Below are 23,719 nucleotides of genomic sequence, written 5' to 3'. Positions count from 1 at the left end.
AACCCAAGAAAACTAAGTAAGCACTGAGTGAGCGTCGAGACGTTGGACAGCTAGCATAAGAAGCATCGCAATATGCGTGAAGAGATAACTCACTGTCGGACCGAAGTAAGAGACCTTGCCCAGGTGCATTTTTGATATATCGGATGACATTGAGAGCGGCATTCCAATGTTCGGTCGTCGAAGCGTGCATGAACTGTGCTAGAATATGGACCGAGTATAGGAGTTCGGGGCGTATAATTGTAAGGTACACTAATCGACCCACGAGCAGTCTGTAAGGTTGTGGATCATGCATAGGAGCGGCTTTAGATAGGCCGAGGCTGTGATTGGGCTCTATAGGAATTGAACTGGGCTTTGAGCCAAGAAGACCGGATTCGGATAAAATGTCGAGGGCGTACTTCCTTTGGGAGACGAAAATGCCAGATGGGTGACGTGCAATTTCGAGCCCGAGAAAGTATTTGAGGGGGCCCAAGTCTTTCATATGAAAACATTTGTTGAGGTAGAGCTTGAAGTTATTGATCATAGTAGTATTATTTCCACAAATGACAAGATCGTCGACGTAGATAAGGACATGTACCTCCGTATTGGCCTTGGTTATAGAGAATAAAGAATGATCATATGGGCATTGCCGAAAACCATATTGGGTGAGAGCGGAAGCGAGTTTAGCGTACCAGCATCGAGGGGCTTGTCGTAGCCCATATAAAGACTTTCTTAGTCGACAAACTCTGCCATCATTAGACGGAAGAAAACCGGGAGGAGGTTTCATATACACTTCCTCATTGAGATCGCCGTGAAGAAAGGTGTTGTGTACATCCATTTGATGTATGGCCCAATTCTTTGCAGCGGCAATGGCTAATAAGGTCCGAACTGTTACCATCTTTATAGTAGGTGCAAAAGTCTCGTTGTAGTCAACACCTTCGACTTGTCGATTACCCATCACCACTAGACGGGCTTTATATCGCTCGATTGATCCATCCGAATTGTACTTGATTTTATAAACCAACTTGGAGCCTATAGGCTTTTTATGGGGAGGTAGAGGCTCAAGAGTCCAAGTGTGGTTACGTTCGAGAGCTTCAATTTCCAATTTCATAGCGTCGCGCCATTCGGGAACCTGCACTGCATCTTTATAAAAGCTAGGCTCGTGGTGTTTAGTCACGGCCGTCAAAAAAACACGGTGGTTAGGAGTAAATTTAGAGTAGTCTATGTAGTGAGAAATAGGATACCGAGTACCTGAAGATTGTGTTGGTGTAGTGAGCAAATTGGCTGAGGGACGTATAGGTTGTAACACATAACCGTCGAGATTCGAATTCGGTTTCTTGAGACGATGACCACGGCCCAGTTTGGTAGGAACAGAGTCCGTAGTTGGAATGGGGTCACTGTTGGGTGGAGTGAATGTCGAGAGGGAAGAGTCGGGTTGGGTGTGTGGGGATTGAAAGAAAAGGGATCTATATACTTACATATTCATATATGTCTTAATTTAATTTGTCATAAAATTAAATATGGATTTTATGCATGCAAACAAAAGAGCAAAATAGAGGAGAAATCATGTTCTTACATTGGATGTTTCGGTTTTATGGGCACAAGAGAGATCACCTTTCTCTCTTGTTCTTGTGCTATCCTTAAATGGAAGAATCAAGATCCAAGTATAGGATCTCTCCCTAAGCTTAATACCCAAGGCTTTCTCTTAATAAAATTAATATTATAGGAACTAGTACAATATTAATTTAGTAGAAAATTGACCCAAAAATATTATAAACACTTAATTATTTTCGGTTTATAGAGAGAAGAAGAGGAGAATTATTTTTCTCTCTAGAATTCTAATTTTTGGATGAGTGATTGAATGAATTAGTGATGTACAACATTTTGTATGTCATTAGGTTAATTAGATGAAAAACCATGATGGTTTTCTCTTCTCAAAAAACCGGGTGGAAGGGGGGCTTTTAGGGGAGCCAATGCATGCAATTGTTGCTCTTAACAATAAACAATAGGGTTGCATGGCTAAATAGTAGGTAATCATTGTGTTTTCCATTATCTTAATCAAACACAATATTAGCTTAAACCACCCCTTAATTTCGGTACACTTGAAAATATGGGATCCATATTATTTTTGTCAATTTGTCAATATGTAACATGTCACATGTCACATAAAATTGCTATGTATTTTTAACATATTAAAAATCAACGTATTAATAAAAATACGTCATATACAAAAATCGACTTAGTAATTTCATAATTACTTGTACCAAAATGTTTTACCATTTATAAATCACAACATATTGTATTTATAATAATTCATTCAATTTTCGATTGTTTCTTTAAACAATAATTTCATCCGAGTAATTATACAATTCGATTACTCAGACCGTATCTTATTTAATCACATTTCAATATGATACGTAAATTTTACTTCCAAAATCGTCCGTCAATTTTCAAGTAATTTAATTAACTCGTAACGTTATACGATTAATTAAATAATCAATTAAGAGTGTTGCCCTATAGGTATGACCTAGGGGGTCAACTGATCACCACCGTCGCACGACAGTAATGTCAAACTCTAGTCAGCCAATCATTACCGATATATGTTGACCAGTTGACAGTAACAATATTACTTCCCAATTGTATTCTTTATAATTAGATTTAAACATGTGATCATCATGATCAACAGTCGTGATCGCATTATTGTCGGAGGACACATATTCCAACAGGGATGACGTAGGAGGTTCATCGTGAGGCGTACCTTTGGCCTGGTCAGTAGGGGACGTGATGGTGATGGGCTCATGGTGGATCGTGTTTGAGGAGTTGGAATGGTTTGTCTTGGTGTTAATGATCACCTGATTAATGGGAGTTAAGGTGTCATTCGTAAGAGGAAAATCGTTTTCGGAATCGCGAGTATTAATTGTTTGGTATTGAAAATTATTTTCAATAAAAATAACGTCACGAGACTCAAAGTATGATCCCGTGTCCAAATCGTAAAGTTTCCAACCTTTTTTTCCAAATGGGTACCCGAGAAAAATACATTTGCGACTGCGAGAGTCAAATTTATTTCGGGTCCGGTTTTTAGCGTAGGCTAGGCAGCCAAAAACGCGAATTGCAGCCATTGGTGGGGGTGTTTGAAAGAGCATCTCATACGGAGTTTTTCCTTTGAGAAGTTTTGATGGGGTGCGATTAATTAAATGAACCGCCCCTAAGACACACTCGCCCCAAAATAAAATTGGTAGACTTGCTTGAAAGAGAAGGGCGCGAGCTACATTTAAAATGTGACGATGTTTTCGCTCTACCCGACCGTTCTGTTGTGGGGTGTCAACATTTGAAGTTTGATAAAAAATCCCATTTGTTCGAAAAAAAGGAATGAGTGGTTCAAATTCGGTCCCGTAATCACTACGTAAAATTTTGATATTTTTGTTAAATTGACGAGTAACCATCGCAAAGAGATTTAATAAATTTTGCTTAGCATCACTTTTATTTCGCAAAAGGTAAACCCAAGTCGATCGAGAGTAATCGTCGACTATTGTTAAAAAATAGCGAGATCCGCAGGACCCGTTTTCATCGTACGGGCCCCATAAATCGCAATGGACCAAATCAAAAGTGGAAATAGCAGTAGAATTACTTAACGGAAACGGTGTTCGAGTCTGTTTTGCTCGAATGCAAATATCACATGATTTATTGTGCAAAGAATTTAAATCAGTTTGTGAAACAAAATGTAAATAACGTAAAATAGAGGGAGATGGGTGTCCAAGTCGACGGTGCCAAAGATCGAAATTGTCAGCGGGTTTTACCATATGAACCGTGGCCTTCTCGTCATGGATACCTTGAAGATAATAAAGTCCCTCGCGTTGCTCACCCGCACCAATCACTCTCTTCGAGGAACGGTCCTGTATAAGACACAAATTATGAGAGAATTGGATCGTAAGAGAGGTGTCGAGAAGCAAACTAGAGACGGAAAGTAAATTACACTGTAAGTTTTCAGCATAAAGTACGTTACGCAAAATTAGACGAGGAGAAAAACAAATATCGCCACTTTTAGTAGCAATAGTAAGATCACCATTAGGCAACCCAACCGACAATGGAGAAATAGTACGAATATTAGAAAATTGAGATAAAGAACCTGACATATGGTGTGACGCTCCCGTGTCAATAATCCACGGAAAATTAGAATGATTACCGTGATGAGTGTCAGATGCGGGAGCGGATTGATGAGCACGCCAAAGCCTTGTTATCTCATCCAGTTGATGTGGACTCATTGAATTAAAGTCCAACCTGTCCATGTTTGATAGAGATGGACCAGAGGAAGACGCACCAGTAGTGATACCAATAGTGTTATGTGCTGAATTTCCTGCTGCCATATGTGCCTTAGGTGGATGACCACCTGCCTTCCCCTGTTTTCGAATGCGATCCCAGTTCGCACGACCTTGTACATCCGGTACAAAGGTAGCCTTGCTTAAATCTGTGGCATGAGGGTCGACAAAAATACGGTCGCGGGGACGCTCTCCCCACCAGTCCGGGAATTCACCCGTGACACGATAACACTTTTGAAAATAATGACCGGGTCGATTACAAGCAATGCAAAAAATACGGTTCGGGTTATTTGTCGAAGCAGAGGAAGGGCGTGTATGAGCTTGAGAATCACGACCCCCCCTGAAACGTTAGACCCGTTAGTAATACGGGCAGCAAATGCCATTGTATCGGGCGTACTGTCGGTTTTTGGTTGAGACAAGTTTCTCACACCTTCATCCTGAAGCAGCCTGTTATAAACAATGTCTAGTTGGGGAAGAGGGGTAATACTAATAATTTGTGATCGGGCATTAGAGAAGCGGGCATCAAGACCCATTAAAAAATCACGTACCCGTTTTTTTTCTCGGCGAGAATTAATAACATTCAGCCAGTCACAAGAACACGGGTTGCACGAACACTTAGGAAGCGGGTCATGCTCTATAATTGCGTCCCATATTGTCGTCATTCTCCCAAAATAGTCCATCAGGCTCTCGGTTGGGCCTTGTCGACAGGCCATCAACTCCGCCTGAAGTTGATATACTCGGGTTTCATTTGTTTGGCAAAACCTATTTTTGATGTCTTCCCATACTTGTTTTGCCTCCGGGCGAAGCGAGATCTGCTTGCGTACCGAGGGTGTCATCGTATTAAAAATCCATAGAGTGACAAGAGCGTTGGTAGACTCCCAACTTTCGTACGAATCAGCAGTAGAAGATGGTTTCTTGATGGTACCATTGATATAGCCAAGTTTTCCTTTGGCCATTAAGGCGAGATAGAAAGATCGTGACCAATCATCATAGTTGGTACCATTAAAAGTGACCGTAGAGATTGAGTGGCCTGGATTTTCGACATGAACAATCGAATATGACGAATTGGGTTGAGACGAATTGATTGGATTAACGATTTCGGAATTAGGCATAATGAATTATAAATTGAAACGAAAAAAAAAAAAAGAAAATTGGATTGGAAAATTAGTGAACCTAATCTCCTGATACCATGATAGAACCTTGTGAACGTTTGAAGGGGAAAGTAATATTATTGATGATGAAAGAATTGTGTGTGAAATACAATTACTGTTAGGCTATATATACAAGAGATATTGCACTATACAAAAGATATTGCACAACTTATTTACGGCAAAGAATTATATGGCAAATAATATGGGTGATCTAATTCCTCTTTTGGTGAAAGTGAACGTTGGAAGAGCAACGTCTTTCTTGAGCATTCTGACCGTTGATTCTGCTAACATTAGTATAACACTTTCACAACTTATGTTCAGCCAATGTATGAACAGGACATTAGTATTCCTTGGGAGGGATACTTTAACCTAATGTACACAAATGTTTAAGATGACGGGAGTAGTTCATACTTCATAGTTCATACACAATCGTAGTTAAAAAACATGCTACTAACAATTACAAGTAACACTGGCAAATAAAATAACAGTAAAGTTAACAAACAACACTTGGGTTTCATATTCTCCGATCGACTCAAAGGTGTAAACTCGTAATGTGTGCGCATACTCTAGATTAAACTTAACCATATGCTAAAAATAACAGACCTGAAGCAATTGTTTTGCATAACAACAGACCTGTGGTCTCAATGCCGCCTAATTTGCTGCACATGTTTCGGAGCTCTGGATTTGGCTAAGACTCCAAATAACCTTTACCAGCTGGCGTGATAATGCCTAATATGACGATAAATGCTCTCATATAGAAGAGATTCCAAAACAACAATCATATATAGATGTACCGCAAATATTATCAATAGTCCTTTTACGTAATTTATTTTCGCAGTACGTATTTTACTCATTTCAGTACATTTTGTAACCAACTCTCCATTTCTTACCCCTGAGTAAAAAAACATGAAATATAATTCTCTCTCTTTCGTTCATCTCTACTTCCTTCACAAACAAGCCAATATTTTTTAATTAAGGATGGTAATGTAAGTATAAAATATGTACTTAATTCACTAATTGTATTATTATTAATTAAATTAACGGTTCTTTCTATTTTTTGGGTTTTATTTCCATTAATTTAGTCTTTATGTTAATATTAATTAGGGTTTTAATTGATAGGGTAGGGATGGTTGTTGTTGGTTGCTGCTAGGCGTGTCGTCGGCAATAATGGTGGGCGTCGTCGGCGAGAGGCGCGGGATAAAGGCTCCGGCGGCCGGTGACTGTGCGGGGCAGGGGCAAGGAGAAGAAAGGCGTAGAGGAAAGTGGCGAATGGTGACGGCATGGTTGCGATGATACAGGCCTGGTGGTCGGCGGTGAGCCTTGTTCATCGGCGCTGTTGGCCGATGGTGGACCGGAAAGAGGGTGGTGGGTGATGTTATCACCGGTGAATGTGTTTAACTGTAACACGTGTTTTTTTGGGTTTTTTCTTTATCTATGTACTCCGTAGTACATAGTACGATCGAATCGATTATGATTATATTTGTACAATTGGTCTCCCTTGTGACGGGTTACCATTTGTGCCGGATATTTTGTGAGTTAAAATGGTAACAAAATGGGTTAGTGGAGAAAGGGGACCACATGAATAGTGTTGCAGAGAGAGAAAAAGTGGGTACTTTGTGAGGTAAAATGGTATCCGTCACTCAAGCAGGGGCGGATTTGGGGGGGGGAAGTGAGGGCACGTGCCCTCACGTGCCAAAAAAAAAAAAAAAAAAAAAAAAAAAAAAAAAAAAAAAAAGACGATATTTGAATTTTAATGTATAAATGTTGTCCGCAAATTTTTTTTTTCTTACTGTGCCCCCCCTTTACTCAAATCCTGGATACGCCACTGCACTCAAGAGTGACGGATATGTGCCGTCACAAACAAGAATTTGTGATATTTGTAAATGCAATATATGTGTTTTTCTGTAAAATTAATTTATTCTCGCAATAAACTTTATTGTAAAAAAAAAAAATTTATCGATGCAATTAAGGTGGTTGATGGCGGAGGATGACATAGTGGTTGATGGTGATGAGGATGAAAGACTAAAGATGAGGATGACTGATGAGAATTAAGATGAGAAAAGCTAGAGAAAATAAGAGAGAGAAAGGGAGAGAAAAAATGAGAGGGGCATAATTGTCAATATTGTACTGTAATGAGTAAAATGTGTACTGCGAAAATCAATACCTTTTTAATGGAGTTAAATAAATAACAATTTAATTGTTATAATCTCTAACACTTCCATCTTAAAAAACCATACATTTGTACGAAACTTTACTAATAAAAGGTAAACAAATTAATGAGTCACCCTAAAATGAAAATTAGTAAACAAATAACCCGCCTGATCCAGTCCACTAACAAAGCGGGCTTTGTATTTTCCAAAATTTACAAAGGCGTGGCCATAAACCTGCCTTTGTAAATTTAACGTTGTTCATTACAAAACTATTCTAAGTACCTAAGAGGGGGAGGGGGTGAATTAGGTACTATTTTAAAAATTTCAACATAATCTTTATTGAATTAAAGCAAGTTGATAAATGCATGATATGAAGAACAAATGGATACATCAAATAAATTAATTGATTAAGAGTGTATCACGTTGTTAAGAATGATTGCTGTAAGGCAACAGTTGATCTGACTGTTGCTTGTTTTGTCTTAGCTCATAAGAGAAGGCTATTGACCAAAAGCAACAGTATCAGGAACTGTTGTTAAACAAAAACGTGAGTGTACAACGAGTAAGATAAATGCAGCGGAAATAAAAGTACCGAGAGATCAACACGATTTTTTTGAATTGGTTCGGCCAACACTCTAAGGGCCTACGTCCAATCTTCTTTTATTAATAAGTGAAGTGATCTACTCCGACTACTTAAACACTTACAATAAAAGGACCAACAACCTACTCCGGTTGCGACACAAATTTCAAGACTACTCCGTCTAGAAACTTAAGACTCTAACTAGAATGTTTACAAAGATCAAGTTTCCTCAAACTGATTCTATGAAAGAATTGATAAGGACAACTTATAGATCAAACGATTCTAGGCAAGAGAATGTAATACTTAAGGCAACGGTAGTGAAGACTGTTGCCACTGGAAGACTTAGAATTATTTTGCAAAGGAAGTAAAAAGCTTTGAGTTCTTAAAAACAAATTTGCAAAACACTTTGAAATTCTCAGGAAAGTCTTAGCTGTTAAATGAAGAAGTGTTCTCCTTTTATAGAGGATGCAAGTGCTTTCAAAATTAGGGTTTTAGAGGTCAAACATTTTAGCATGTGACAAAGGCTTGACCATTCAAAGTTTGCACACAAATGGCAATCCTTTAAAAGATGAAATAAGAAAAGAAGATTTTTAAGGCTCCCAAAGAAGGGTTTTCAGAAATATAGCATGTGAACCAAGCAAAAAGAGGACAACCCTTGAAAGACCATTTTGGAAAGAAACAAGTTTTGCTTTCAAAAAGTAAGGGAAAGTCTTTTTGCTATTTTGGTGAAAGCCTTTTAGGATATTCAAATGACATATTCTTTTCTTAAAAACCTTTCATTATTTTCAAAATCTCAGAAATGTAAATTTCACAAATAGAGATTTGTATTTGAAAGTTTGAGCATTTTTGAAATTGAAGACTTCTTCCAAGTGACACGAGTTAAAGCAACGGTCTAGCTGACTGTTGCCTTAGTAAGCAGACCGTTGTTAAACAACAGTCCTGCTTACTGTTGCCTTAGTACTATACTCTCTTACCCTTACATAAGTGACTCTTAATTACAACACAATTCTTGGGTAGTTTCATCAACACTTCTTGACCTTGAACATTGATTAATTCTTGATTGGGGAAGAGGACTAAATCCTGAAATGGAACATCTTAAAACATGGTTAAACATAGGCATGTCATCATCAACAAATGTGTTCTAACAAATTCCCCCTTTGATGATGACAAGCTTTATAAAATGAATGTTCCCAAAAGTTCCCCCTCAAATGGTTAGTCCAAAAAATAATCATGAAGGTAGAATTAGGGAGTTAAACTTATGAGGTCACAAATCCTAGAGCAATATCATTAACATACTTAGTCTACCACAAAATAAGAGATTAATCAACAAACAAGTAATAAGAACATGAATTTCCCTTTTCCCCCTCTTGACATCATCAAACCGATAAGAGGCTACCCCCGGACACAGAATAATCATGCATGAGACGTCACATGAAAGACAACCATAGTTGCATCATAATAACAAGGTCAACACAAAGCAACGGTTTAAACATGAGTTTAAACGCAAAGTTCAACAAGGCTAAACCATAGTTTAATTAGTACACCACCGAATGATAATGAGAGAGGGACAAGAGGTTTAAGGCAAGAGACAAGTTTGAGTATGAGCAAATTTAGGGTGTGGAAGATTTTTTTTTTTTTTTTTTTGAATAATTTTGAATAACGAAGAGGATTTCAAAAAGGTTGAGGTTTGACAATGAAGGCTTGAGTTACAGTGATCGCTACTGTTGCATTGGACTTTGTGATAAAAGAACATCAACGACTTCTTGTTCGCTTTCGTATCATGAAAATTTTTGACAAATTTGATCTCGACCTTTGAGCATAGCAACAGTTGCATACACTGTTGCTTTCCTTTCTACTTTGACCTTTGAGCATAGCAACAGTCGCATACACTGTTGCTTTCCTTTCTACTTCCCCCAATTTTTTCGCCTTACTACTTTCTTCAAGAAATTCACTCTCATTGCTTCTATATATTTTCCAATAATTACAATCACTTTGACATTCCCCATACTATCTTCCCATTTCATTCCACCTTTTTTTTTTTTTTTAATATCATTCTCCATTTTTCCAACCAACTTCTCAATCATCTCTTGATGCATATGTAGAACATGTAATTGCTTGGTTCTTTGTTTCACATAGACCTTTGCAACATAAGTGAATTGAATGTGAAATGGTGAGGTCTTTGAGTATTAAAAATGAAGGATTTTGAGCGATTTGAAGAGTAAGAGACATCTATTTGAAGGTGAGTGAAATGGTTGGTTTTCGGGTTGATTTGAGAGGGGAGGTGTCCTCATTCAATAGGGTAGGTACCATTAAACACAAGACTAGACATACGGTTGAGTGATTATTAAGCACACACACGGTTTATCGATTACGGACATAACATGGAATGAATAAACTAGAATAAAAGATAGCAAACCCGTTCTAGTCAATCATATGATGGATTAGTTTAATTCACATAAAAATTACATGCAATTAATTAAGCCAATTTGTAACCTAAGTTTTTCAAATTGTTCTCTTGCAAGTGGTTTAGTAAATATGTCGGCAATTTGATCTTCGGTTTTGCAAAAAATAAGTTCAACATGTCCTTTTTCTACATGATCACGAATAAAATGGTGACGAATTTCAATGTGTTTGGTCTTAGAATGTTGAATAGGATTTTTTGATATATTTATCGCACTCGTATTATCACATAAAATGGGAACGGAGTCATAAATAATACCAAAGTCGAGAAGTTGTTGTTTTACCCATTGAAGTTGTGAGCAACAATGAGCGGCACTAACGTATTCACTTTCGGCCGTTGAAAGAGCAACCGTGTTTTGTTTCTTTGAGCCCCATGAGATTAAGCACGGACCCAAGAACGTTGCAATTCCGGATGTACTCTTTCGATTGACGCTACAACCCGCATAGTCCGCGTCGGAATATCCTATAAGATCAAAGGGACAATGTAAGGGGTACCACAAATAAAGATCTTGTGTTCCAATCAAATATCGAAGAATGCGTTTAACGGCTTTAAAGTAAGATTCTTTCGGATTTGATTGGAATCTAGCACATAAACAAACACTAAAAAGAATGTCGGGACAACTTGCGGTTAAGTAGAGAAGCGATCCAATCATACCTCGATACACCTTTTCACTAATGCTCTTACCTTTCTCATCTTTGTCCAATTTGGACTTGGATACCATAGGTGTGGAGTGAGGGTTGCCATTAGTCATCCCAAATTTCTTAAGCATCTCTTTAATGTACTTTTGTTGATGGATCATGATTCCATCTTTGGATTGCTTTATTTGGAGCCCAAGAAAAAATCCTAGCTCACCCATCATACTCATTTCGAATTCCGATTTCATTAGTTCCGAAAAAAAAGTATAAAGAATCTCATTTGTTGCTCCAAATATGATGTCATCGACATATACTTGGACAACCAACAGTTCACTGGACTGTTGCTTTAGAAACAATGTTTTGTCAATTGAACCTCTTCTAAAACCATTTTCAATGAGAAATTTAGACAATCGATCATACCAACACCTTGGTGCTTGTTTTAAACCATAAAGAGCTTTGTCTAATTTGAAAACATGTTTAGGAAAATCATTGTCTAAAAAGCCTGGTGGTTGCTCTACAAAGACATCCTCTTCCAAATATCCATTTAAAAAAGCGGTTTTGACATCCATTTGGAAAAGCTTAATGCCTTTGTGAGCCGCAAAAGCTATCAATAATCGTATGGCCTCAAGCCTAGCTACCGGTGCATAGGTTTCATCGTAATCAATTCCTTCTTGTTGGTTGTAACCTTGCACCACTAGTCTAGCTTTATTCCTTACGATTTCACCGGAATCATTAAGCTTATTGCGAAAGACCCATCTAGTACCAATGACGGTACGATTTGATGGTCTAGGGACAATATGCCATACCTCATTTCTTTTGAATTGATTGAGCTCATCTTGCATAGCAAGCATCCAATCGGCATCGGTCAATGCGATTGTTATATTAGCCGGCTCAATTTGAGAGAGAAATGCGCTATGAGCACAAAACTCATCAAGAGATGCAAAGTTGTTGAGAGAGGCCCTTGTTTTAATACCGGAGTTCAAGTCACTAGTCAGATTCGAGAGTGGATGAGAGCTTTGATGTTTCCATTTTTTAGGAATAAAGGCGCTTTGTTCCCCCTCAGAGGCAACAGTCTCCGTGACTGTTGTCTGTTGATTAGAGGCAGGCTCTGGATTGGTGTTTGAGGATTCTTCTGTGGCAACGGTGTCTGGGACTGTTACAGTTCTGGAAGTGGAGGCAACAGTCGTGTGAACCGTTCTTTGAATGGGGTGTGGAATCAAGGGGCAACGTGTCTCTGTTTGTTCCCCCGGATTGCTTTGCTTGCACCAGAAGGCAACAGTGTCTGTGACTGTTGCCTAACGTCATTGATTGGAGCCTCCTCATCCTCAAACACAAAGTCTTTTCTCACAAGACCTATCTCAAAATCGTCATCTTCATCATATTCATCATCTTCTCCATCATTTTGTACATGTCCAAAAATGCTAGATTCATCAAATATGACATGGACACTTTCTTCAATTAGCATGGTTCGTTTGTTATAAACTTTATAAGCCTTGCTATGGTCGGAATAACCAATAAAAACCGCTTCATCACTACGTGGATCGAATTTTCCCAAGTTGTCTTTACCATTGTTGTGAACAAAACATTTGCTCCCAAAGCATCTAAAATATGAGATATTGGGTTTTCTACCACGTAAAATTTCATAGGGTGTTTTATTGATTATGTTTCTTATCATGACTCGATTATGAATATAGCAAGCGGTGTTTACCACTTCGGCCCAAAAGTTCTTTGGCAATTTACTACACAATAACATGGTTCTAGCCATGCTTTCAAGGGTCATATTCATTCGTTCGACCACTCCATTTTGTTGTGGTGTTCTAGGAGCCGAAAAATTGTGGTCTACACCATTGTCATTACAATAAGCGCTAAATGATGAATTTTCGAATTCGGTTCCATGATCGGTTCTTATGGAAACAAGTTTGAGATCAAGTTTGTTTTGAATCTTTTTCAACCAAATTAAAAATTCATCAAATGCCTCACTCTTGGAACTCAAGAAAAGTGCCCAAACAAACCTAGAATAATCATCAACAATGACACACACATAACGACTACCTCCTCTACTTCTAGTTCTCATTGGTCCACATAAGTCGATATGCAAAAGTTGTAATGGGCGAAGAGTACTCACAATTCTTTTAGACTTAAAGAAACTTCTAACATGTTTACATCTAGCACATTCATCACATACTTTATCAAAGTTAAATTTCATGTTAGGAAATCCTTCTACCAAGTCAAGTCTTTTAAGAGTATTAAGAGTTTTAGCTCTAACATGTCCAAACCTTTTGTGCCACAACCAAGGATCATTTTTCATTACACTCATGCATGACATGGTATGACCGGATAACGTGTTTAGGTCGGTTAGGTAAACATTTTTGACACGTCTCCCTTCGAGAATAATTTCATGAGTCGTGGCATCAATTATTCGACACAAATTAGCACTAAATTCCACAATATTACCTTTATCACAAAGTTGAGAAATGCTAAGGAGATTATGTTTCAAACCTTTGACAAGCCGCACATTGTCGACACAAAGTAACGATGACTTACCGACCTTTCCCATGCCTATTATTTCACCTTTCTTGTCGTCGCCAAAAGTTACCTTGCCACCATCATAAGCTTCTAGTGAGAGGAATTGGCTTCTATCTCCCGCCATGTGACGAGAACATCCACTATCCAAGTACCAATTGCGGCCGCCTCTCACCAAGCCCTACACAAGATTAGAATTTGAGTTTAGGAACCCAAATAAATTTGGGTCCCTTATTATCCTTCACATTTCGCAACAAATTTTTTCGAATCCAAACTTGTTTTACAACCTTAATATTTTTGTTAATGTCACTATGTCTTTTCTTGCAAGCATTAAAGACATGACTAGTTTTACCACAATAGTTGCAAATGATGTACTCGGGAAGACCAACATATTTCCTTCTTCAAAAGTCGGTTTGAGTTGGATCCGGTTTTCTGAGGCAACAGTCGGACTGACTGTTCCATTTGAAACCAAGACCGATAGTTTTGTCACATCTCTTGGACTGATTAGTGAGGAAATTTAAGACCTTTTGACTTCCTTCCCAGTTCTTAGACACATTCTTAGCCTCAACAAGTTCCTTGGTTAAATCATTGACTCTAGTGGTGAGATGTACAATCTTCTCCTTTTCTCTTTTAAGATCATCATTGTTTTCACTTTCAATGGACATTCTTTTCTCAACTATGATGTCACGGGTTTGATCATTGAGTTTAGACACAAGGTAACCCATTTTCTCCTTTGACTCTTCGTACTTGGATCTCATTTTGACAAATCTTTCATTCAATTCCATGAGATTTTCCATCTTATCTTGAACATTAAGCTTAAGACTAGAAATGCAATTTTCTAAATGAACAATTTTGGATCTAGATGAGCTACATTCGGGAGATTCATTTTGAAATTTGACAAATTTTTCATGAAGCATTCTAATCTCCCTTTTGTAGGCATCTAAGTTGACTTTAAGACATTCATTCTCTTTAGATAAATTAGTGACTAGTTCATTTGACACTTCCTTGACATTGTCAGAGGCAACAGTCTGAGACACTGTTGTTTTAAGTTCTTTTATCTCATCAACTAAGTCATCAATTACACCTTTAGATATGGATTGTTCATTTAGAAGTTCATCACGTTCCTTAGTTATCATAGACATTTGTAAAATCAGAGTGGTATTGACATTTTCAAGATCAGAAACATCATTGGGGTTCGACCTAAGACACCTTAGTTCGTTTGACAACTCCTTGTTCAATTTATTTACTCTTTTCACCTTATCAGAGGCAACAGTCGCACTGTCTGTTGCCTTAAGTTCACTTTTAAGATGAAAGTTTTCTTGAGCAATTTCCTCTATTTCATCTTGCATGAGATCCAACTTTTCAGTTTGTGAACGACACTTATCAAAGAGTTTGTCAAGAAGCTTACATACTTTTTCTTTGGAGTAAGTCCTAGCTTTGGCCTTTAGAAGTTTTACCTCATTGTCGGAATCGTCGGGGTGAGCCATGAGACATCTAAGATGCTCGGTTTTGGAAGGTTTTGAGACTTTTTCCTCGAGACGACTTGTAAGACACATTTTGGCCGCTAATTCCTCCTCGATGATCTCATCGTCCTCGGAGTCGGACATTCCCCATATAGCGGACATGACTCGGTTTTTGTAGTCCTTTTTAGCCTTATCTCGCTTATCTTTGGACTTAATCTCATCCCACTTATGACATTCTTTAACTTGATGTGATTTGTCACCACATTTAAAGCATCCAATAGTGGTGGAGGGCCTTTTCTTTGGAAAGCGTTTTTTCGTGTAGTTATTGTTGAACTTTTTATGTCCATGGCCATTCACCATTCCAACTAAGTTCCTAGAGAACAAAGCAAACTCATCTTCTTCTTCATCCTCATCATCAACTGAAGAGGATGCTTGTAACACCCCCATACTCCAAGTGCCTTACCAGGACCACCTAAGGCATGGAAGTGCTACCATCTCGGTTACCCGAGGCAATGATAATCATAAGACAATAACGAAACGTACTTTATTAAATAAGTTTAAGTGATTACATAACGAAACCAACTGTAAAGTGAAACTACAACTGTTCTCCAACTATAAACCAACTAAACAAAACTGTCTTAACAAACACAGCGGAAGACTAAAGACTCTGACATGTGATGACTCCATCCCCAGCCAGATCCCTCGCGTACCCAAGATATACCTGTCAAACAACTGCTCACCACCCCTGAATGGATCACCACAGTTTTTAAAACATTTAAACGGGGTCAGTACTAATCACACAATTTATATAATCCAACAACACAACAAACAACACAGCTCAAATGGTCACACACACACAATCACACCCACTCCAATCAATCTCCGTCACCGACTGTCCACTGGACCAGCCCTGCCAGTGGGGGACCGCAGCCGTTCCCACCTAAGCCCCGCTCATCATACCGAGCGATAACCCTGTCCCATTAATGTGCACATCCCCTCCCGTGGCGGGTTCCACGGAGGGCGAAACTAGGGCGTGAAGCCACACCCGCAAGTGACTCCACTCAGCCGAGAACGCATCTCGAAAACCAGAGACAAACAATCACAACCATTAAACAGCAATCAAAACCAACAACCGTCACAATACGAATACGATAATATTCAACAATCACAAAACACCAACAATGCATTATGGGACTAATACTGAGTAGGGAAACCCTACCTGAAATAAGCCATCACCAAGATCATCACATTCAGCTAATCATAACCATTCTTCAATGAAATCACCTCCTATAGACACACAATCATACAATCACAATCTACAACAACAATACTCCACAAAACCCCCAAATTACCCAATTAGGGTTTTAAAGAAACTCAACGAAATACTATAAAATTGGTATGTAGATCTTACCCTCGACGCAAGGATCACAAAGATGTAAAGAACGACAGGATCCGACACTTCTAGTCCCGGGATTTGCTAATAATGCGGCGAGGATGATTCAACGTAACTTCTAATCTTCTCTTGAAGGTTTTTAGATTGTAAAAGTGTTTTGAGAAAAGTGACGAAAGCCTTATATATCATTCCCGCATTATTAATAAAACCCGTCAAAACATTACCCGTAAACCGGGCTACTCGATCGAGTAGCTGAGGTACTCAATCGAGTGCCCCCTTACTCGATCGAGTATCAAGGTTACTCTATCGAGTACCCAACAGGTCAGAAACTATTTTTAAAATGCAACACACCCTTACTCGACAGAGTAAGGCCTACTCGATAGAGTACACAGAGGCTCATAAAACCGTAGTATTACAGTCTTCCTTCCTTAAAAAGAACTTCGTCCCCGAAGTTCAACCCATACATAAAAAAACAAACATACTAACTCGACCAAGACACAACAACATAGCTAAGAACTCAAACGGAAACCCAACCTATAAAATATGAACTCTTAACACCCACTCCACCAACTATGTTTACTTCCACAACATGACTCACGATATCGTATCTACCACATATATATCTCTCACGACACCAACTCCATACATAACCAACTACCGTCCACTAACGCTGCTAGCTCCATAATATATCATCCACTGCCAAATCCAACATCAAGACACACATAGACATCAAACGGAATGTTACATTCTACCACCCTTAAAAGGAACTTCGTCCTCGAAGTTTACTCACACTCATAACCTCATCATCCAACTGTCAACACTAGTGAAATATTCTCACACTCCTAAACATCACACTACTACAAGCACGGCCATGACCTTTAACAAAATCAACCACAACACGAATCAATCTTTTTTCTACATCAAGACTCAAACTTCCAAATATATTACCATATGCACAACCATCAAAATCTCTTTTATCACATCCTACTCCTCTTAAGATAAATGTTATGTTCTCGTAACTCACTAATACTAAATGCTAGCTATATCGTCTCATTATCCTCATCACCACCGCATGTCAAAGATAACCACCTATAATCTAAACACTCGCCATGCATATATCCAAGGCTCTCTTACGTAAACATTTCTCATACCTCAACTCATTCGGCACACCACCTAACCTATACCATAAAACTCGTAGCAAAATCACCATACTAACTTTCCATTATTACTGCAAAACAACATACCTCTCTATGTAAAGCACCTATCTCCCAAAAGCATAACTCACGATCCACACTCGTTACGTACACTCACACTAGATCCTCAAGTTCTTTCCTTCATTACCGCAAAACTCATACATAACTTAACATGACACTAATTCCTCCAAACACCCTACACTCACTGTCTCAACAAAGGATTATGAACCACCTGCATCTTTCAGGTCAATACAACACATGTTCCACCAATCACTTACCATGACTATGTCTAAAGCCTCATCTTAAAACAAGATCAAATGTATTGTAACAACTTCTGGCGACTGTATCACATCAACAGAATATCACTATACCATGACAACAACGAAAATATACAACTCTCTTTTATATCATACTCTACCCTCATTCCCCAAACTGAAACTGGTAAGAAACATCAACAAACAAAACAACAGTCTACATGTTCAGACTGAAACTCACAGGAAACAACAACAAACAAAACAACAACTATGTATAACTGAGATGTACTGTTGAGAACTCGTATCATAATCATCTTGCCAACTCCACCACAACCGGTGACGGCATCGCAACACCGCCACCAACAGCCACACCGCAGTGCGAAAATACCCGCATCACAACACTAAGTACCGTGCCCGGATCAGCACCCGAGGCACAACAACCACATCGATAGACACCACAACTACATACAATTCCCAAAAACACTGACTCAGAATAACTTTCCGGACAATAAAACTTACTCAAATCCACTTTACTAAATCACAACGCAACATATTATATGAATAAACGGATAAGCACCTCATGACCATCATCCCTACCATATCACGGAATAAAATATATCATGAATACATACAAGCATAACTAGTCATGCCAAATCAGTCAAATTATTACCTTTTTGGATATCATTCAATTAAATTACCGTGTCCAACATATTTTACAGAACATTCAGATAACAGCTTTATAACTATCACACCATACCACTTCCCGTGAGGTCAGAACCTCACACAAACATTTATACACATCATAGACCCGTAATCATATCCAACCAGTCAATCCTGATCACGTAAGTTACCACTCGATAAAGGTTACCTGTCGCCCGAGCTTAACTCATATGCCCCTCATAACATATTCCCCCATTCGCATAACCATCACCTCATGCCAAGTATAACCATACCATTACTATTCGACTATTAGCACCCGCCTCATCTAACCACATCTCATACTTCCTTACAACTACATATCAATCCGGCCTCTACAAAATCAACCTCATTAGAATTGCTACCTTTCTAATATACCGTCACCCTTAACCACTAGTCACAAACAATAACACTACAACTGCCCGGGCATCAAACCTCTTACACTCATCTCTAAACATCACGATTTCTTTCCTATCTGTGGTTAACATCTCAAATAACGAACATCGAATCCATCAACAACATTACCTCAACATTCTTCCCAATACTATCCTTAATTGTGTCACCATCTAACTCTCCACCAAAATCTCATATCATGCAGATATTCTACCAACTTCTTACTCCCTTAATTCCTCGAAACTCGTGATTAATCAGGTTGTCCTGAAACTTCTGTATAACCATTAACTTACTTACTCTTGATAGTATCATACATCTCGACGATTCCTTACTTTTATGTCACATAACTCCGGTCAACCTTTTCCTAGTTTTACTTCCCCCATTCTTTTCTTTTACACTCGACAAAATCAATTAACCATTCAACTCCTTATCACTTCTACCTAACTCTTTAGTGTTCCGGTTACTTTCTCATTGCTCCAAAACTCAAATCTCATTATTTCATATCGATATCATCTCACTCTTTCTTACCATAAATATTCTCTTATTATGCCATCAATCACCCTTGCCACTAATCCATCCATAGAATCAACGTTTACTGTTTGACAATTGCATCTCCTTTGTACATCTCTAAAAATCAAAATTCCTTTCATACCGTTAATTGCCCAAGGAAATCCCACAGTAGTTTCACCTCTTAATAAACCAAATCTCCCCAAACTCACTCACTGTCTACAAATCCACCTCGCGACATGTCTCCACAAAGTTCACTGTTATACTACTCTTCTCAACCCCTTTAAAACGAACTTTCACTACATATATCCTTAACCCACACGACTCCTATCCATCTCCCTCCATAGTTCTTTACACATCTCAAGCTGCCACTATCCACATCCTTACTTTCAATCTTTTTATTCTCATGTTCCTTAGACTCACATCATCCCTTGCCCATATTCACTTGCTTTTACGTTACTCAACACACAATCATATCACTCATCTCATCTCAGAAAACATGCTCTATGTCTCAATTAAGCCATAACGATCTTTGTGACACCCCCATTTATTGCGGAAAAGAAAACACGTAATTCTACAGAAAAACTGACAGGATATGTTTGTAATAGGTTCAATTGGGTAAAAACCTGTAATTTTTAAAAAACCTGAACCTGTTATAAAGATATCCAAAAGGAAAGGTGTCAAACATGCAAGGTCCAAAATAAATCTCATGAATGAAACATCGCTAAAGTCGCGAAACAAAGTTATACAAACCAAATATGAGAAAGGGAGACATATGTCCCTAAAATGTATGTGACATAAAAAGGGTTTAAGGGTCACAATAAAATAAAACCAGTCTAGGTCCCAAGGTTACTTTGCTCGCTAGCTCGTCCATGTACCCCATATATGCATCACCTACCTGTCATTCGCATTTTATACAAATACGAAAGCCACAGTCAGTGGGGAGTAACTCCGAGTTCTCCCAGCCACGAAATGTCATAATTAATATAACATGTAAACATAAGAATATGAATATGAATCACACATAGCCTTTGCATATAGATGCTAGACAATCGTGCTTATCATGTGAACAAAAATATAACAACACAAAGTCCTAGCATGCGAATACTAGACCGACTCATACTACACTATCATGTGAATCACTTAACATCCAGGAATCCAAACTCTATCAACCATAGCCGGCTTGCATCTTACCTTCTATGATTCATAGAATCATCAAACAAGAAAGGGCAATATATCAAAGACAGGCATAAGTTCTTAGTACCGTCAATAGTCACTCTGTAACTCGAGTCTATACCACGAGGTAGGGAAGGTAATCGAACCGGTATCTTGGCTCAGCGGTTAATATTAATAAAACATGGCCAAGACACAACACAACCCTAGCCTAAAATCTGCGCAGACCTAGACATGCGGATACACACCACCGCACCCAAGACCCACAATTTTTCTAAAACAAAGTGAGTACCCTAAGGAGTCCACCAAAGGGTTGGCTAGTACTTAAGCTGACCACTTACTATCAAAATAAGTAACGAGGTCATGCCCCAACTTGGATATAATCCACTAGTCAGGAACACAAAGGCTATTAAGCAGTGAACATATACTCGTCAAAGACTATAAAGACCTATCTATGATGAAGGCCGAAATACTCACCTAGGACCTAGTCCCAGCTAGTCCCAGCTTGAATACTTTAGCCCACACCACACAAGACAAGTAGGATACTCAATTAACCATAAAAGGGCAAAGAGTCCAACTTACCAACATAAATGCTAACATTCTATCATGTGAAAGGCTATATAAATGTCTATTCAGCAGACAATCCAACAATATCCTCAATATCAATGATAATCCAAATTCCTGCTAACCGTTAATCTCATAATTCATGAGAACAAGCTAAAATGGCAACAAGGCAAGAAGACTCAAGTATAAAGCATCCAAAGCATCCAACAACCAACATGTGAAATGATAATTACAAATATCAAGGCATAACATAAAACATCCAATCTCACCTCAAAGACAAACCCTCGACCCGAGTCCCGCGACGGTCATCGGTCAAATCGAGGTGATCTGGTTTAAACCTAGTTTGACCAAACTCGTTCGGTCAATCTGGCCCAGCTCAGAGTCTTGGCCTACTTTGGCCCAAATCACAAATTTTATCGCAATACTATTCTCATGCTATTTCCAATTTCTATCATGTGAAAAACGAAAGTAATACATTATCAATCACCTAAACACTTATCAAACAACAAACACAACATCAACTACTAATGTGACATTAATTCGTCGAGTAACTCGGAATAGTTACCTTAAGCTAGCAAAGAGACAAGCAATAACTTGAGAAAGCTTCTAAAACCCAAAATTGCTCTTCATCTTCAACCACATATGAATCACCTAAAATAATTATGTGAAAGGACGATATTAACGAATTATCGTTATATAAAATATGAGACGGAAATTAATTTAATTATATTTTAAATAAACCAAACTAGCGTCAAAACAATTTATAGACACGGCTCAAAAGTTATAATGACAACCTCAAACTCGGCCTAACCACCAACTACACATGGCCTCAAACTCGTGACTTAGCTAGGCCACTGCCTAGGCCACGGCCAGGCCACTGCTAAGCTACAGCCACAATTAAATCTCACAGTCAGCAGCAGCAACAACCGCTAAATTTCAGACAATACTCCTTATTTTATCATCAAATGTACCCAGAACATACAGCTCAAAATTTCGATGATTTCCTCAATTCAGTTCATCAATATGTTGTCGGCTAAAATTTTGTATCAGCGTATCCACTAAGTTATCATCAATCACCAGCTTAAACATCACTCTAGCTTAAGTCCTCAATGCATCAGCAAATAAATCTTAAAGTCCCAAATTTTTACTCCCTAACACTTACTATTAACCACAAGCAACTCTCATAATTAATTAAGGTAATATAAATACCATATGGGGAGGCTAGCCATTTACGTTCATAAGCAATGAAGACAACTAATATCAGCTTTTATAGACACCATATATGAGTGATTTGCTTGGGAACCTTCAGTACCAACAATGATAATCCATGACCATTTATAAGACTGCAAATTTGCACATTCTAAAAGCAAAACCACCAAAATTCCGATTGTTTTTCACCACGTTCAAACCTCAATTTCCATAATTAACCATGTTCTACCTTCTCATATTAATAATTACCTTCAGTCCTGACAAGCTTCTAAATCCCTCCTTCATTTCTGTCACATACGACCAGCTAGTTCATGTCATTCTTTTAGCATTCCAAGCATTCTTCATTAGAACATTAAACTAATACTCCCTAGCACTAATGATGACTATTAACACGACCCACAAATCTACTGGGTACAAAATATATGATTAATAATATATGTAAGTAATACCAACCAACAATAATATACCGTCATTAAAATTTCAGCACATAAATAAATTAAACAAATAACAATTAGCAAATATGCACACAACCCCGAACAATAATATAATAATAGGATCGGTAGAATCGTGTTACCTTAAACGCCCCTTATTCTTCGAATAAATGGTCCACAAGGCACGAGCCTCACCCCGGGTCTTCGAATCCTTCATAAAAGGGCAAGAAAACGGAATAAAGAAGCTAACAGACGACACTTTTATAAGACGGCGAAAGACGAAACCACTACAAAAAGGAGACTTTCTTACCTTAAAAGGAGGAGGAAGGAAAGGGGAAGAGAATGGTACAAAAATTACGGAATTTGGTCAAGAAATGGGCCGGGATCTGAGGTTGAATGTCGACGGAAAAATGGTGATTTGGGTTCTGTTGATTGTTGTTGTTGCTGGTGAGTTCGAAAAGAGGAAGGGAAAGGGAAAGTGAAGGGGGTGGGGACGGTAGGTTAGTAATAATAATAATAATAATAATAATAATAATAATAATAATAATAATAATAATAATAATGAGACACCAGCTTGCTTGCTAGCTACTAATTATACGTACGTTTCTTCATCGTTAAGAAATTTCGCTCGTTTTTAAAACCGTCTCGAGTTAA

At 38.3% G+C, this 23,719-nt stretch overlaps 1 long non-coding RNA gene across 2 annotated transcripts; it reads right to left on the bottom strand.

The window, feature by feature from the left end:
- Nucleotides 1–20,389: 20,389 nt before the first annotated feature.
- LOC141658629 (uncharacterized) lies at nucleotides 20,390–23,505 on the bottom strand. Of its 2 annotated transcripts, XR_012549320.1 has the most exons (4): nucleotides 23,376–23,505; nucleotides 23,209–23,276; nucleotides 21,991–22,076; nucleotides 20,390–20,586 (listed from the first exon to the last, which is right to left on the bottom strand). It is a non-coding gene; the product is annotated as an uncharacterized LOC141658629 (long non-coding RNA). The 2 variants fall into 2 exon arrangements; XR_012549321.1 differs by lacking the exon at nucleotides 21,991–22,076.
- Nucleotides 23,506–23,719: the final 214 nt, after the last annotated feature.

Source organism: Silene latifolia, chromosome 6, assembly GCF_048544455.1.
Source record: "Silene latifolia isolate original U9 population chromosome 6, ASM4854445v1, whole genome shotgun sequence".
Taxonomy (NCBI): domain Eukaryota; kingdom Viridiplantae; phylum Streptophyta; class Magnoliopsida; order Caryophyllales; family Caryophyllaceae; genus Silene; species Silene latifolia.
Note: the sequence above shows the minus strand (reverse complement) of the source record. Positions and strands in the feature narration are given on the sequence as shown.